Source organism: Anolis carolinensis, chromosome 1, assembly GCF_035594765.1.
Source record: "Anolis carolinensis isolate JA03-04 chromosome 1, rAnoCar3.1.pri, whole genome shotgun sequence".
Taxonomy (NCBI): Eukaryota; Metazoa; Chordata; class Lepidosauria; order Squamata; family Dactyloidae; genus Anolis; species Anolis carolinensis.
This window is the reverse complement of record NC_085841.1, coordinates 34,733,616-34,751,895: the sequence shown is the minus strand read 5'-3', so window position 1 is coordinate 34,751,895 and position 18,280 is coordinate 34,733,616. Positions and strand designations below refer to the sequence as shown.

At 38.7% G+C, this 18,280-nt stretch overlaps 1 long non-coding RNA gene across 1 annotated transcript in view; it reads right to left on the bottom strand.

Annotated features, from left to right (window-relative positions):
- Positions 1 to 18,280, bottom strand: part of LOC134296686 (uncharacterized) — a 49,672-nt gene that overhangs the window by 28,644 nt on the left and 2,748 nt on the right. The window contains exon 2 of the long non-coding RNA XR_010003509.1: positions 13,515 to 13,648. This is a non-coding gene — a long non-coding RNA (uncharacterized LOC134296686). The remainder of the gene's footprint in view (positions 1 to 13,514; positions 13,649 to 18,280) is intronic.

The window sequence follows — 18,280 nt, the reverse complement described above, 5'->3', positions numbered from 1 at the left end:
TTAAATAAATGTGCAATACATAGGGGGAGTGTTTATGCATATGTTTTCCCTGAATTTGCAAGGATTGTGGGTGTCAGTTTATGTGTGTTGTATATTTTCTGTGTGTCTTATGTGTTTATGTGTCATATGTGTGTTAATACAGAGGACAGGTCTCCTCTGTATTAATGGATTGGATTCTGTAACCATGGATTCGAACATATATGGCATTAAAAGATTTGGGGGGGGGGGAATCCAAAAGGGAAACTTTGAGTTTGCCATTTCATATTAGGGACATTTTCATATCTATGGAGGACCCTGGAACCAAACCTCAATAGGTATCAGGGTAATGGGTAATAATCATTCACTTTGCTGCATCTAAGTCTTTGAAAATAGTAGTAGTAGTAGTAGTAGTAGTAGTAATAAGTAGTAGTAGTAGTAGTAGTAATAGTAGTTGTTGTATTTCTTTCCTGCTTTTCCTCATGGCTGAGACAGGGCATAATGCAGATAAAATACGTAATCATAAAAAAACATTCAGTGAATGAATATATAAAACATATTTATGTAAAATACACATATTAAAATACATGGAACAATTTAAAATTCATAGTTAAAAATTGACTAGGTAGGCTTGCCAGAAGAGATTTTCAATTGTCTCTTAAATTCTGACAGCTGATTGAGCTGTTGAAGCTCTTCTGGCAGGTTGTTCCACAGTTTTGAGGTGGCCATTGTAAAGGTCCTCTGGGTGACAGTCTCCAGTTGGGTTCTGGCTGGTTGGAGTATGACCTCAGTGTCCTAAGGGGCAGATTGTGCAGGAAAAGGCAACCCTGTAGGTAACCTGGACCCAAACCATGTAGGGATTTAAATGATGCAGTTTTCAAAATGGAAAGAAAATCTTTCCCCTAAATTCACTTCATTTTTGCCTTCCCTTCACCATGTAGTGGGTGGCAAGAGGAGGACAGAAGGAGCAGAAAGAACAACTGAGATGTACACCTATTGCCAGCAACTAAAGCTATTGATCAGGATCCACCTCAATAATCTTCCTCTATTCACATCCATATGGTCACATGGTTGGCTGGAAGGAGTCAGTGGATTGCCACTGAAGGAAGCTCACCCATTGCCAGCTATCATAGCAGATGCCATATGAGCTTAAATTGACTCTCCTCAACTCTGCACTGTAGAATTATGCAGTTTGACACCATTGTAACTGACACAGCTCAATGCTAAGAAATCCTGAGAGTTGCAGTTTGGTGAGGAACTAGTACCTTTCAAAAGAAAGGGCTAAAACATTGTAAAACTACAGCTCCCAAAAAATCCATAGTACTGAGCCATGAAAGTTAAAGTGTTTGTTAAACTGCATCAATTCTACAGTACACAGTACAATACCTGTGAAGGTATTTAATGCCTTTGAGCCCAGCTTGAACTTTCCCTACTGGTGATTTTGTCTGAACACCACTAATGACCTCATCAGACGGGGCTTACTTTGGCAAGAAGTTGGGAGCTGAGTGTTCTTTCTGAGGCTGTGGAGCTGATTAATTAAAATGAATTTGTTAACCATAGTTCAGTATAATTTTAAAACTATGGTTTTAAATTTTGTTTTTTAAGCAATTAACAATGATGTTAAAAGTTGGATAACAACTGAAGCCCCATGTTATTTAATCCATTATAGCTAAGGTGGGTGTCAATTTGGAGGCACTGCCTTTTTTTTAGTAATTGCATTGATTTTTTAAAGTTAAAAGTAACATATAATCAATGTGTCAATACCACTTAATGGGGCTAATTAATTTAAAAGTATCCACTTAAACAATAAATGAACTGGATATTCTCAATTAACATTGATGGCAATGTATCAGTAGAGAGACAAAATTGTAAGCATTCAGGTTTTCCCAAGTTCTGCTCTTTCTGCCAGAGAAAGAGGCCCTTCAACTTGATGTTTCTGATAAGAGGCAAGGGCTACAATTCTAAGTCCCCTGGCTAATGGAAGAAAACAACGTGTGTTTCCATAATTATAGTGGAAGGTAGATTTTAACTGACTGCAATGGGAACTTCCTACAATAAAGCCAATTACCAAGAAGAGTAGCACAACCTCTCTTTATGGAGGACTTCAAACACATGCTTTACATCAACTGATCTAAGGACCTCATTATGGTCTAAGGAGCTCATTATAAAAGCCTCCAGAATCCCCACATATTGTGGTGATTCTGGTGGCATATGTCGGGGTTTTCGAGTTTTAGTGCTTCACCAAACTATAAACCCCATGGGTCTATAGCATTGAGCCATGGCAGTTCAAGTAGTATCAAACTGCATTAATTTTACAGTATACATACACCCTGACAGCCTTATCACACAGGGTAAAAAAGTGTCCTAGGACACTTCTGTCCTAGTTCACCCATGGAGTCATATGCTGCCCCTCAGACTACATAGAGTGATTTCTGGTGGGGCTCCATGGGTGAACTGGGGCAGCAGTGTTGAAGGATGCTTCTGCCATCAACATGGAAGCCTCCTCATGTTCCGTAAGGAACAATGGTGCTTCTGTGGGCGTCAGCTGCACAGCAACACTTCCTCACATGTGATGGGGAGGCATCAGCTGCCAGCCAGGGTGCCAGGATTGCTCTGCTGTCACCCCATTTTGCCATGGAGATTGGCAAATCACTACGATGGACCTCATACATATGATGAGGTCTTTGGTCCTAAAAGGGTGCTTGTGAGCAGTAGTAGACTGGATGTGGGTGAATGCATTGAAAGATAATCCAGAAAATATGGTGACACCCATAGTCAGTTAAACAACAATTCAAGGGATAAGGGATCAGCCTGTGCTGAATGGGGTTGCATGCCTCCTAAAAGCACTGGTTCACAGTTTGGGTGTCTTCCTGGATTATTCCTGAGCCAGGTGGCCAGGAGAGCATTTACATAGTTAAAGCTTGTGTGTCAGCTGCAGCCATTCCTTGAGACCTCAAATCTTGCCATGGTGACACATTTGGACCTCATCACATGCAGTCTACTCTCCGGTTCTCTGCGATGTTGAAACAGAGTCCCATGGAGGCCATCACATGATGCAAGGCCACTTCCAGCAGGACTCTGTGGAACTCCGTTTATGCAGCACGGGGAAACTGTGGGAAGGCTACATTTTGATGTCTTATTGATGTGAAAAATTGTTTTTACTGTTTTATTGCTGTGATTGTACTTTTATGTCGGGCATGGCCCCATGTAAGCCGCTCCGAGTCCCTCCGGGGAGATGGGGCAGGGTATAAAAATAAAGTTATTATTATTATTATTATTATTATTATTATTATTATTATTATTATTTTCAGGAGTCAGGTGCTACCTGGCTCCCAACAAAAAAGACAGACAGAAGAGGGGAAAAGAGGACAAAGAATGTGTGATGGCAGCTGACCGAAGATGGAAAGGCATGCGAACTTGGTGATAGTGAATAAAGGAAGATAATCCACTCCGCTTTTCCTTGTCTGCCCCCCTCATGTAATGAGGTCCTTGGTCACATCCCTGATGAGTTACTGTAACATGCTCTGCTTAGGGCAGCTATCAAAGAGTATTTGAAAACATCAGTTGGCCCAAAGAGCTGGAGCAAGATTGCTAACTGGAGCAAACAAATATCTTGAAGCTACAGTTGCATTGACCACTAATCCATTTCCAGGTACAATTTAAAATGCTACAAAATGCTATTTTGACTATAAAGCCCTATATGGCTCTGTTCCAGGTTATTTTCAGGACTGTATTCTCCATTATGAACCTGTCTGTGTTTTGAGACATATGGCTGAGTCCCTTAATTATGCCATTTTATATAAAGGACACAATTTTATTATGGCATTGTATATAATGGGATTTGAGCATCCAAGGCTTTTGCTATCCATGGGGGAGTGGGGTTGTGAGGTGAAGCCCTACTGGATACCAAGGGCCCATTGTGTTTTGAATATTTTTGGCTTATTATGATTTCCAAAGGGAGCTTTTCATTCTGTCGATTGCACATCTATGGTGCTTATTGCCACAAGCTTTTCAGCACCTCACAAACTTTTATGCATTTATGACTGTGCCAGCTCTTACCGATTAAGCTTCTTGGCTTGTGGCGAGAAAGATGTTTCCCCTTCTTTCCCACCATGCCTTGTTGGGGAGGGATAATTGTGCCCAGAAGATCTTGTTTTTAACGCTTCTTATATATCGCAAAATACTGTAAGTTAACAGCTTGCTTAGGGAACAAGAATTTGTTCCAGTTCCTGATTTAAATGTTTATGCTAATTGCTATTTATTGGCTCAGATGCAAATGATAGGTTGGCCAAAGTGAAATTTTATGACGAGCAAACTCCCCCCTTTTGTGCAAATTGAAAAAGTGAAACAAGAAGAGGATGAAATGAGCCGAAGATGGTCTTAATGGCTGCTTTTTAATGGGGAAGATAAAATTAAGACTGATTTACGTGGCCAACTCCCCTGTTTTCTCTTATCAGCTCATTTGGCAGGAAAAATGGAAAAGTAATTGTTCCTCTTTCAGTGTGGACCTCAAACCATTATTTATTGGCTGAAATTAATCGCTGTTTATCCTTCATTCACGTGGAAACCGCTCTATCAGCATTATGAACCTCAGCAAAACTCAACTAGTCCCTTGCAATTTAGCCAAGAGCAAGCACAGATCCTGATGAGCCGTGCCTTAATTTTCTGGGCTGTGGGAGTTAATGAAGACTCCTTTTCTTAGGTGGACATATTTGTATTTCTACAACATTAATAACAAAAGCCCACACTTTCTCTCTTCAGCATGTGAACTTTTTTGAAAAGCAAAATATACAAACTCGGGGAGGGATTATAAATAGTCTCTCACATTGATTCTGGTTTGGGGGCATTGTAAAACTCGATCTGGAGCTAAGAGCTAAGCATTGTTTATATTTATTTCTCTGTCTTCTCTTCACTCCTTATGTTTAGACTCATTTTAACCACCTTCCAACCTGGTGGGTTCACTGAACTGACTGCCTCTACAGATTTATGCCAAAAGGGAACAAGGGCAACTAAGATCAGTATAAAGCTATATCTTATCTCATTCAGCCTGGGGGGATCAATTGGTGCTGGCATCTTGGACTTCCATCAGAAGCAGCAGTGTTTCCATGCTTTCATCCTAATTTCTGACACAGAAGAGAAACCATCCACATAGCTCCGCTTCTTCCCCAAAGATGATCCTTCAACACCTGCATTTCCTCATAGTGCCATTGAAAAATGTAGTGGGGTTTCTTTCCCTGCCCTTTCCTTTCTTTATTTTTCTTTTTGCTGATAACAGGATTTAGTAGATTAGAAAAATAAGAAATCAATCAATGGATTTCACACAATATCATGAAGGAAGGAACAAAATGGAGGAAAAATACGTTGGCCACAAAAAAATGACCAGGACTAAACTGAGGTTCATAGGAATAGTTATGCATTATCTCTTCCTCCACCTGGAAAAAGGTTCAGCAGTTTATTATGACACATATTAACCATCTATTTACACATTAAATTACACACATATAAGTGTAATTTTTTTTTCTTGGAAAGAACGAGGTCACTACCAAACTGAAGCCCAAAATTTTGATTTGTTGGCACAATTCTAGGGTCTGTAGAACTACCGGGGAGGGGGATGTGCAAAATTAATGCATTTCCCTCATAAGCATTCAAATGATTTTTTTTCCCATCCCCAAATTTCTAACATTGCAGAGTGTAAGGTTTTGAAAGTCATTCATAACTAGAGCTCTTGTTTTTGTTGTGTTCCCATTCTTTTCATAACTTTGTCTAGTGCTTTTCTTTGGATGCCTAAACTGTATCTCTAATGGCTTGTCTACACCATCAAAATAACCCAGATGTAAATCAGATTATTCAGCTCTGCAGTTGCCCAAATTTACCCAGTTAGTGTCACACCTACCTGTAATACAATGCACTGAAATTATATTGCTGCCCATACCCAAAATTTGAATCAGCACAATTTTTATGGTTTACTCATGAATAAACCTTTCTTAACCAGGTTCTAATCTCACTTCCTCCTGCAGCCAATTAAGTATGAGCAAACAATCTCTTCCCAGCTCTGGGCCTTCAACAAGATCCCCCATGACCTTCTGGCAAACAAACTAGCCAAATGTCAGCTAGACAAAACTACAGTTAGGTGGATCTGTAATTGGCTAAGTGAATGAACCCAAGGAGTGCTCATCAATGCTTCTTCTTCATCCTGGAAAGAAATGACAAGTGGAGTGCTGCAGGGTTCCGTCCTGAGTCTGATTCTGTTTAACATCTTTATTAATGACTTAGATGAAGGATTAGAAGGCATGATCATCAAGTTTGCAGACGACACCAAATTGGGAGGGAAAGCTAATACTCCAGAAGACAGGAGCAGAATTCAGAATTATCCTAACAGATTAGAGAGATGGGCCAAAACTAATAAAATCAAGTTCAACATAGACAAATGCAAGATACTCCACTTAGGCAGAAAAAATGAAATGCAAAGAATGGACAACGCCTGGCTCATAAAGAGTATGTGTGAAAAGGATCTTGGAGTCCTCGTGGTCAACAAGTTAAACATGAGCCTACAATGTGATGCGGCGGCAAAAAAAGCCAATGGGATTTTGGCCTGCATAAATAGGAGTATAGTGTCTACTGTCTAGATCAGGGGTCCCCAAACTTTTTAAACAGGGGGCCAGTCCACGGTCCCGCAGACCGTTGGAGGGCCGGACTAGAGTTTAAAAAAACAACTATGAACAAATTCCTATGCACTCTGCACATGCCTCATTTTGAAGTAAAAAATAAAAACAAAACAGGAACAAATACAGCCTTGATGTTAATAATAATAATAATAATAATAATAATAACAACAACAAGTTGGAAGAGAGCCCTTGGGCCACTGAGTCCAGCCCCCTTCTGCCTTTGTGCACCCAAAGCACAAGTAAAGCACCCCTGACAAATGGCCACCCAGACTCAATGTTAATAATAATAATAATAATAATAATAATAATAATAAGAGGGTTGAAAGAGACCCTTTGGCCATTGAATCCAACCCCCTTCTGCCTTTGTGCACCCAAAGCACAAGCAAAGCACCCCTGACAAATGGCCACCCAGACTCAATGTTAATAATAATAATAATAATAATAATAATAATAATAATAATAATAATAAAAAGAGGGTTGAAAGAGACCCTTGGGCCATTGAGTCCAACCCCCTTCTGCCTTTGTGCACAAAAGCACAATCAAAGCACCCCTGACAGATGGCCACCCAGCCTCAATGTTAATAATAATAATAATAATAATACTAATAATAATAATAATAATAATAGTTGTAAGAGAAGAAGAGACCCCTTGGGCCATTTAGCCCAACCCCCTTCTACCTTTGTGCCATGGGGGCCGGATAAATGGCTTTGATGGGCCGCATCCGGCCCCCAGGCCTTAGTTTGGGGACCCCTGGTCTAGATCAAGGGAAGTCATGCTACCCCTCTATTCTGTCTTGGTCAGGCCACACCTGGAATACTGTGTCCAATTTTGGGCACTGCAATTGAAGGGAGATGTTGACAAGCTAGAATGTGTCCAGAGGAGGGCGACTAAAATGATCAAGGGTCTGAGCCTTGTGAGGAGCGACTTAAAGAGCTGGTTATGTTTAGCCTACAGAAGAGAAGGCTGAGATGAGACATGATAGTCATTGATGGGAAGTCATAGGGAGGAGGGAGCAAGCTTGTTTTCTGCTGCCCTAGAGACTAGGACACGGAACAATGGCTTCAAACTACAGGAAAGGAGATGCACCTGAATATTAGGAAGAACTTTCTCACTGTGAGACCTGTTTGGCAGTGGAACTCTCTGCTGCAGAGCTTTCTTTGAAGGCTTTTAAGCAGAGGCTGGATGGCCATCTGCCAGGAGTGCCTTGAATGCGATTTTCCTGCTTCTTGGCAGGGGGTTTGACTGGATGGCCCATGAGGTCTCTTCAAACTCTATGATTCTATGATTGTAGCATTCACCAAGAAATTTAGTTACCAAGCATATATCTCAAAAAGTAATACTGGGCATTTAAAATAATGAACGGAATTATGTAAGGAGATTCCTCCTTACATAATTCCAGAAAAAGCAGTGTAACCAGTAGTTACATCAGTGCAAATCTTCAAGAGGTTTCTTTACATTGTATTTTTCCACCCAAGGCATACAAATATGTCTATTAGGAACACAAAGCTGAAGTATCAAGTAATGATTTCATGTGTAAGGAGTTACTGAGAGGCGTTCAAGGGGATAGAATGCTGTTAGATTTTGAAAGTAATGTAAAGTATGCACCCCAATTTATCTTATTGATGCAGTTATTTATTAAAGGTTCTTGAGAAGAATTTTTCATTTCTTATGCCTTTCTTTTCCCAATCCTAAAAAGTAATGTTAATAAATTGCTTTTAAAAATTAACTAATATGTACAGATGGGTGAAAGCAGTGCATTAGGAATAATTGCTTGAAAAAATATGGAAATTAGCTACAAAAAAACATAAAAATATAAACATGCACAAAAGTACATACTAATTTTAATCACAAACTTATACAGAAATCAAGAAAAAAGGAACTGAGAGACTAATCTATTAAAATATGAGGAAGGTAGAATGACCCAAAATTAAAATGTAACTGTTCAACTTTCTTTCAACTTTGTCTTCCTCAGCATTATGTCATAAAGTTAGCTGAAAGTCTAGAATAATTCTTTCAGATTGAAACGGCTTCTGAATATTTTTTTATGATGAAAATACTAAAATGATATAGGATTGTTCTAAGTCATTTAAGATTATTTTCATTAGTTTTCATAATTATTAGAGTCCACTTAAGCATTTTATTGGAGCTCCTTTAATGAGGGCATGCCAATAATTGAACCATTTTCGGCCTTGCTGACCACAGTACTTTCTTCCTAAATTCTGTAGTTGACAGGAGAACATACTCTGATGTCACAGGTTTTGAAAAATTTCCTGGTTTAAAGAATATATAGGTGTGAGGTGAGACATTAATTAAGTGTGGGTTGTTGAATGAAAGAATTCACACTCACCCAAGAGAAACAAAGAAAGAAAAAGGGAAGGAAGATAATTTATATATGGATAACACATTGTTGAAACAATTTCTGTGGAACTGTAATGGCATACTTGACAACACTTTACAGGCAAAAACCAGGACAATAGGGCAAAAATAACATTAAAGTGTTGTCAGAATCTGAAAATGGCTAGAATATGCCGAATGCTGACACGCTAACCACATTAAACTTTGTGTCCATGTAGAATTTAATTTTAGCTTAAAAAATTACTTTAATTTGATATTATATGCTTTATATTAGCTTTTCCTTAATATGTACCAGTGGGAAATGTGTGGCCTCCACAGACAGAGATACACTCCTTTGTATTTCTTCTACATAGCCGTATCAAGAAAATGGAGGCTTAATATCTCCCAGGTGGGCTGGAATTGTCCTTGACTACCATGAGGTGAACATAGGGGAACTCCAGGCTTGCAAAACCCTCCTTTCTTAATTGTCTTCCAATATATGACAAATGCCCTTGCATATTAAAAATCCATCATCTATTGGGAACCTAATGGGAGCAAGACCCATGGTGGTAAAGCTTCCATCGCTAGTGTTCTTGGATGGGGGTTGATCCAAGGTTGCAAATGACTTATGAAAATAAATGCATCACCTCTGAAAATTTAACAACTAAAATATATAAACTTTATATGAAACAGTTACATGGGGACAGAGTTCACTGATTATTCTTCTCCACCCCTGGGAGGAAAAAAAATCAATGTCTCTTTCTCTGCATGAGTACAGTCTCTGAAGTGCACCTCAGAGGTTTTATTCACCACTACCTTATCAAAGCTTTTCCCAAGTCTGGTGTCATCAGCTTTCTCACCATTGGTCATATCAGCTGGGACTGATGGGATTTGGAATCCCAAACATCTGGAGCACACAAGGCTGTTTTTTTTTTTATTATAGCTAATCTCTCTTCTTATGAGAAAAAACGTCCCTCATAGAATTCTGTTGCAAATATTTATTGGATCCATAAAACACTAATTCTTCAGGTGTTTTAGTCCTTGTCTGTTGTACTACCAGGTCCAATCACATCCCCATTAATAGACTTGATAAAAAAAGGTTTCCAGTGGGAAGATTGCTGTAGGTGTGTTGATTCCCCATAGGCAATATTGCAAGTAGGTCAGTTTGTCAGATACTTCCTTTGTCCTTCATGACCCACCTTGGACCCCATGCTCCAGCAACTATGAAATATATTCAGAGTGGCCATGTTGTAACCAGAGCCAGCCCTAGGTATTTTTCAAGTGTAGGCAAACAGAATTTTGCCCCCCCCCCCCGCAAAACCAATCACTGAAAAATAAATGCGTTGGATAAGCCAAAATGTTGGATAATGAGGGATTAAGGAAAAGGCTATTAAACATCAAATTACATTAAGATTTTACAAATTAAGCACCAAAACATCATGTTTTACAAGAAATCAACAGAAAAAGCAGTCTCGACTGCGTCTCCATATGTTTTGTGCCCGAAGCGACCTCTTAATTCACCTCCTTGTTGGACCGGCTCCGGTTGTAACCCACCTCCCATAAATCGATAAAAGAGCATTACCTTTATTGGCTAACCAAAATCAACAAAATGAAAGCTTGCATGGTGTGTTTTGATGGATACCAATAAAGGTATCCATCAAATAAGTATCTTTAATGTGTGGGTTTCCCTTGTCTCTAGACCACAAGCAACCAGAAGCTCAGTTCTGTTTTAGTTGTAGAGAACATTTTTACCTTGAAGCAGTGGTTCTCAAGCCTCTTTAGTACTCATGGGAGGTGGGTATCCTTGCTTTTGTGCAGTGTTTCCCCAACCTTTAGCCCTCCAGATATTTTTGACTTCAGCTCCCAGAATTCAAGACCATTGGTCATACTGCCTGGCGTTTGAAAACATCTGGAGAATCAAAGGTTGAGAAACATGGCACTAAAGCAAGGACACACTTCCCATGGCTTTTGGAGAATAAAGAGAGAGCACAGTGTTTTTCTTTAATTTTGAAGTCCTCTTTGGAACTATTCTGGCTGTAGGGTGGGACCTGCAAAAATTGGTGGAGGCCTCTGCGATGCATGTGCCTTATGTTGCCCACCTGTAGTGGGTGACATGGGTAGAGTTGTCTTTCTATTGCATTCTCACAGAACATTCAACCACTGCTTAGTTGTGGGAGAGTTAAGCATGTCCTTATACCCAATGGTCTTGAAATTAGTTTCCAAGCTCTTTTGAGCCAGTATATGGCTCTGTGATAGAAGGGTGGACCCAGCATTATAATATCTTCTCCATTACATGAGAATCAAAACTTCTGTTTCTTGACCTCATTATGGTATATCTTTACCTGCTTTTGCCTGGAGCACCACATGATGTCAAAGAGTAGAGAAGTGCATGACATTGTGACATCTAGAGATGCAAGAAAAGAGAAATTTTCTCCAGAGGCTGCCCTTTGGGTCCTCTCTACATCTATGATGTGGAGCCCGGACCAGGCCTTTTCAGTGGTGGCATCTCACTGGTAGTGTATACAATTCAGCTGGGGACTTTTATTATTTTTGTGCTAATTGAAAATATTTTATAGCACAAGACAGATGTTGGTTGATGTTTTTGACATTTGTTGCAATAGCTGCTGTTATTACCATGCTGGTTTAAAGCTATTATTGTTATTTTAATAGATTTTTAAATTGTCAGCTGTCATGGAAACCACCATAAGGCTAGAGAAAGGGATTTAAAAATATAAGAATAAACATGGGAGACACTAATTGCAGCACTATTTTGCTCATATTATATAGACTCATTTTGTCTTTATGTGTGCACCAATCCCTGGAATTTGATGTGTTTGCAAACTACCTGTAAGTACCATTAAGCTTTGTCCTGTAAAATCTCCTGTTATAATATGGCATTGTTGATTTATTATATTTTCATGCTCTATGTTTAAAACCAATACATTTTGTAAACCAAACCACATTTAATTCACCCACCAGAGTGACATATTTTTAAAGAATGTTGCCCCTCTGCAGTTGATTTTGAAGGGAAAGTAATCAGAAGTACATTTTGCTAGCTCCCTCCCTGGGCCTCAGATGTTCTTCCAACATTCAGTGAGACTTACAGGTGATTAGTATCTCTCAGTGTCAGGCTGTAAGCTAAGAAACCAGTTGACATTCCTCAGCTGCCAAAGAAATAAAAGAAAGATGTACCAAGCAAGTGGTATTGCTTGCTTCACGAATGCCTACTTCTCATCCCAAGCTGTGACAAATGTTGAAAATCATAGAAACGAGAGGCTGCAATATTGGCTGAAATGTCAGGTAGATTAAATGAAAACAGGTTGATTTTGAGCCATGAGAGAAAACTCGAATCAAGTATGTAAGGTGTAGGGGGGAAAGGGAGAGAGCTTTCCAAATATAAACCCAGAAACTGACAAGTGTGCCATCAAAAGCAAGTCACTAGAGACAATGGGGGGCTGAAACAAATCTAACTGGTGTTCTGGAACTGACTGAGTTGGTGGAGAAAGGAGCTCAAATATGTATGCGGTGCATGACAAAACAAAGTATAAACATTGCTTTTTTACTGTTGTTATTATTACTGCAAATAACACTAGCAGAATTATTACAGTTACTTGATAGAAACGGAACAAAGGATAAGCAGATTTTTTTCCCAGCATCAACACTAACCTCTGTAAAGATCTGAAAGACCTGCATTATTTCATGTAGCCCTTTGAAAATTTTGGCAGGATTCATGATTTGCACTTTTCTGGATTCTATTACATTCTGTTCTATTTCCACAACCTTATAATCTGTGAATTTAATATCACTCTGTATTGCAAGAAGTGGAATGATATTCATGAAAAGTTGTGCTAAATTAGTCTTAAATATGCTGTTATATATGTTCCTCACCCCCCCCTTTTTTTTTTACAAGAGGCTAACATGGATACTTTTTTGAAAATTGATTTATCCGAGTGGAGTGGAAATTCAGTCTCTTCAAGAGAGTTGTTGAGGTATAGACAGACATCAACTTTCTGTATAAATATAGTTGGACTTATATGATTATTTGAATAATCTTCATGGTTGGCATGTATTTCTACTGATTATGAATTTGGTTAACTTGTTTACTGTGAAAGTTATCTTGGACCAGAAGTACTATATGTGAACCTGGTATCTAGACAAATAGCAGCCTCCCTAAAATAGCTCATGTGAAGTAGCATTATTTTAATGAACCATACTTTGATTTGGATTAGACAACAGACTAATTTCTCTAAAAATGGTCTGTCAATAAATAGTGAACCTGCATTTACCAGTTATTTTGCAAAAACCAATTTCTTCTTCAAATAGCTTTTAGATTGGATATAATATACAGTATGACTCCCATAATCATAGAACAAATATACATAGATATAGTTTCAACTAGTGTACATCTAAACTGTGGAATTAATACAGGATCTTTTACACATAAAATCTATAGAAATACTTAAATTATATGACTTGTTTATAACTATTGTGTATGTGGTGTTTCCTATATTATTACAGTAAGTATATGAGTTGAAATACCTGTTGAAATACAATTCATTACATCAGGAAAAAAGGAGAAGAACTTCCAGCATTTTTTCTTTGCAGATCTCAGCATAAATCTCTTGAAAATCACCCACTGTCTTCTCTGGTGATGATGAAGGTGATACAGAAAGCTAGTGAGAGAGAATGAGGGATTGGAAGAGAGAGAGAGAGAGAAAGAGAGAGAGGGGAAGATTGGTAGTTTAGAATAGTTGCGACACTTTTTAGCCAAACCAATTCTTTATCTTTTGGAAATGGAAAGGAAATAAAGCATTTGCCTGCAAACAACAAAAAAAGCTGCATTTCAAGGTGCTGGAAACTCTTCTGTTTTATTTAGTTAAAATCCAATGTATATCAGTCCAATACATATTTTAAAACTTTCCTTCGAAGTCATTCAAATAATCCGCAAAAAACACATACATATTTCCTTTCTAACTACTCAAAAAACCCTTCACCATTTTGACATCCAAGGGTCTTCTTCGTATTATATGTTAGATGCCTTGATCTTCCTACAATTCTACAATTCTTCCATTCAACTGTAGATTTATTTTTAAGAATTTTAAGAATATATACTCTGTATATATTGTCTCTTTCCCTAAACCAAATCTCAAGGTAGATTAGAACTTTCAAAATGAATACAAAATAAGACCTCTGTCTTTATTTGCTTTCAGAAATCTTCCTTTTAGCTTTCTCTGTTTAAATTTGCTAGTCCATAGAAAGAGCTAATCTTATCAGATGCAGTCTTCTCCTTGTCTTCTCCCTGTTGCCGAAATGGAGTCCCATGCCCACCACTTCCGGCGGGACTCTGCGGGGCTTTGTTTCGGCAACATGGAGAAATGGAGCCCAGAGTGCCTTTGGAGGAGTTGGGGAAAGAATATGAAGAAGAAGTGGGAAAAGGACAGGAAACCACGTGAAATAGGAGGCCATCCCAGAAGACAGGGAAAGGTGGTAGGGAATGAAGGAGGATGGTCTCCTCTGCTTTTCCTCTGCTTGTATGATGAGGTCCTGAGAGTATGCTTGCAGAAACCGAATCCAAATGGACAAGCCCAAATGGGGCTATGATATAAATATTTCTTTTTTCAACTAGTCAACAGCAAAAAATATTAGCTAAGAGTTTTGAAAAGAAAAAAGAGGGAAGAGTCAGGGACAAATGAATGCGTTCGGTGGGTTACAAGTAACAATATCAGTTGGAGATGTGGATGTAGACTGATACAATAATAAAGTAAGGACAGGTCAAGAAGTCATTTGTCTGTCATCTCTGGAACTGACATAAAAATGTATGAGATAAATTCTAGCTCATTTAAGACCCCTTCTTTCTTTCTTTCTTCCATTCACACACTGACACTTCCCCTATCAAGTATTTGTTTTTGGTTAGTGCCTCTCTAATAATAATAATAATAATAATAATAATAATAATAATAATAATAACAACAACAACAACAACAACAACAACAACAACAACAACTTTATTCTTGTATCCCACCGCCATCTCCCTGAAGGGACTCAGGGTGGCTTACAACAGGGACAAGCCCAGCACAACAACATAACTTTACAAAAAAACAATAGTCTAAAACAGTAGTTAACACAATACAGCAATAAAATATGCACATTATATAAAAATTTCCTTAAAAAGATAACATCAATTGCACATATAACAGAGGGTGACTAGTGCAAGGACTAAAAGGGTCCATAAGGAAAGTCAGGGCGGGAAGGGGACGAACTAGGGTTCCATTAAGGTGCTAAGACTTATAGAATGAGGAGCAATGAGAAAGTGCAATACAATTTTACATGTCTGGTGGCCTTATTCACTCAACGGCACTTCGGAAAATCAGTGTTTTCAATTCCTGATGGAAGATGGGCAGTGAAGGAGCTAATCTAATCTAATCTCTATTGCTCATGTTGTTGTTGTTGTTGTTGTTGTTGTTGTTGTTGTTGTTGTTGTTGTTGTTGTTCTTGTTCTTGTTCTTGTTGTTTTGTTGTGTGCTGCAAGTCATTTCCAATTTATGGCAACCCTAAGGCAAACCTATCATGGGATTTTTGGGGGTGGAGAGTGTGTGACCTCACACAAGGTCACCCGGTGAGTTTCCATGGCCAAATGGGGAACTGAACCCTGGCTAGTAAGTTAGCTTTGTAATTTTTTTAAAATATTGTCAGGCTGTGGATGGTTGAATCTATGAATGCAAAGACTATGGACACAATAGACTGACTGTTCTCATTACACACTCAAAACTGCATCCCATTTGTTTTAGCATTAAAAATTAGAAAAAAAGCATTATCACTTATCAGCAATTCATTATAAGCAGTGTAATTATAAACAACATATTACTTCCAATTTCTGTATCAGCTGAATAAGACCCCAAATTTGCTATTTAAGCAAATGGCTAGTTCCTTTCACTGCCATTTTACATCATGGAATTTTGCAGGTTTGGAGCAAGAGAGAAGTGTGGATAGGGTAGTAGTGGTTTCCCATAGTTTCTATGGAGACCCTAGGAATGGCTGTAGGGTTTAAATGACTTTGAGCTCAGGGTTAGATTTTGTTTGCAGTGCTTCAGCAGCTATAGAAGTCCACCAGGACATGGAGGGCCAAATACCAAAGCCGAGGCAGAAAAGAATAAAAGTCCCCTCAGTGGGAATGGGGAGAGATTGATGGATGAAGAATTAGAAGCAGGCCAAAGTGCTGCAAAATCCATTGTGGGTCAGATGGGAATTCTTGTGTAATATTTTGCCTACAGTGCCAATGTGCCCAAAGCAGACTCAATAGAATATGGAATAAGGAGAGAATGCTTCTGGAACATGGCCACACAGCCCGAAAGACATACAACAACCCTGAATATGGAATATTTTGTTCTGAATTACAGCAATTCTCTAGATCGTTTATATTATAACTGATAAGTTATCAATAAAGATCTAAAAGGCTGCAAGGTTTGTTTTAAAATGATTTCATATTTGTATGTACCATATTGTGTGTGTGTGTGTATATATATATATATTCGTTCATTTTTCTAGTTTAGAAACAGGAGGTTCAGAGTTTTGTTGCTGCTTGCCAACACTAGCAAAATGCTTCAGTGTGCCACTTAAACATTAGGCATATGTTGAGAACCATTACTCTCCAGCAAAGCACTAATGCACGTGTTTAACTTTAAGCATGGCTTAAATCCCCATTGACTTCCAATGTGCATTTTCAAAATTGGGGCTTTTAGGAAATGAAGGGACTGGTGAGTAATTGTGGCCATCAGAATGTAGTTTCTAATGGACAATTTTAAGTGTTGGTATACTACAATGGATAGATCAGTGTTTTAGAAATAAAACATGCCAGTACAGGCATCAATTGTCTATTCTCTTAACTTCAACAAAGGGATCTTTTAAAAAAGAAATGTTGCCCATGCAACCTCAGAGAGAGTAAAAAAACAGACACCAATCTGTGTAGTCTTTTTGCTGAGTGTGACAAACAAATATAATCGAGAATTGTGCTATTTGAATAAAGTAATGGGTTCAGTGTTACTAAGAATGTGTCCTTCACTCTTTTTTAATTCAGTGGGTGACTCTTACAAAGTATGCCTACCTTGCAGACTTATTGTGAGGTGAGTAGGATGGGCATGAAAACAGCATGTACTTTGCCTTGATCTATTTAGAAAGTCAGGCATCAATGTACCATATCTGCAAAACTGCATACATTAATTCATGTACCTTCCCAGGCTGTCCTGAGATATTTTATTGCCTGATGAAACTTAGTAAATGTGTATCTGCCTCAATGTGAAGATACATACTACCCAAACCCATATGTCAGGGGTCCCCAAACTATGGCCCATGGGCCACATTCAGCCCATTGAAGCCATCTATCTCTGCTGAGGAAGGCATGTGCAGTGCGAAGGAGGAGGGAAAGGCACATGCGTTTCCCTCCTTTTTCACCCCGTGTGCATCTTTCCTGCTGCACCTTCCACAACTTTTGCTTGTGTTCATAACGGTATTTTAATTATTATTTAATTAATTATTAATTGTGTTGTCGAAGGCTTTCATGGCCGGGATCACAGAGTTGTTGTATGTTTTCTGGGTTTATGGCCATGTTCCAGAAGTATTCTCTTCTGACGTTTCACTCCCATCTATGGCAGGCAACCTCTGAGGATGCCTACCATAGATGTGGGCAAAACGTCAGGAGAGAATATTTCTGGAACATGGCCATACAGCCCGGAAAACATACATCAACCCTAATTATTAATTATTAAGGGCTGCTTTGCTAGTGCTTTTGGTGCACAAAGGCAGAAGCGGGTTGGACTAAATGACCCAAGGGGTCTCTTCCTATTATTATTATTATTATTATTATTATTATTATTATTATTATTATTATTTTATTATGACACAGCAAACAAGATAGATATGCTGGATTTCGTATCACAAAATCACAAGTCGAACACTTCCCAAGTGTCTAGGACTGTGTGATGTATTTTCAGATGATGCGTGCAGATCCCAGTAGGGGTTATTATTATTATTATTATTATTATTATTATTATTATTATTATTATTTTATTATGACATAGCAAACACAAGTCGAACACTTCCGAAGTGTCTAGGACTGTGTGATGTATTTTCGGATGATGCGCGCAGATCCCAGCAGGGTGGCCTTTTGCAGTTGGCAGATCGTAATTTTGTCAATGTCTATTGTTTCCAAATGCCAGCTGAGATCTTTTGGCACGGCACCCAATGTGCCCATCACCACCGGGACCACCTGCACTGGTTTCTGCCAGAGTCTTTGAAGTTCAATCTTGAGG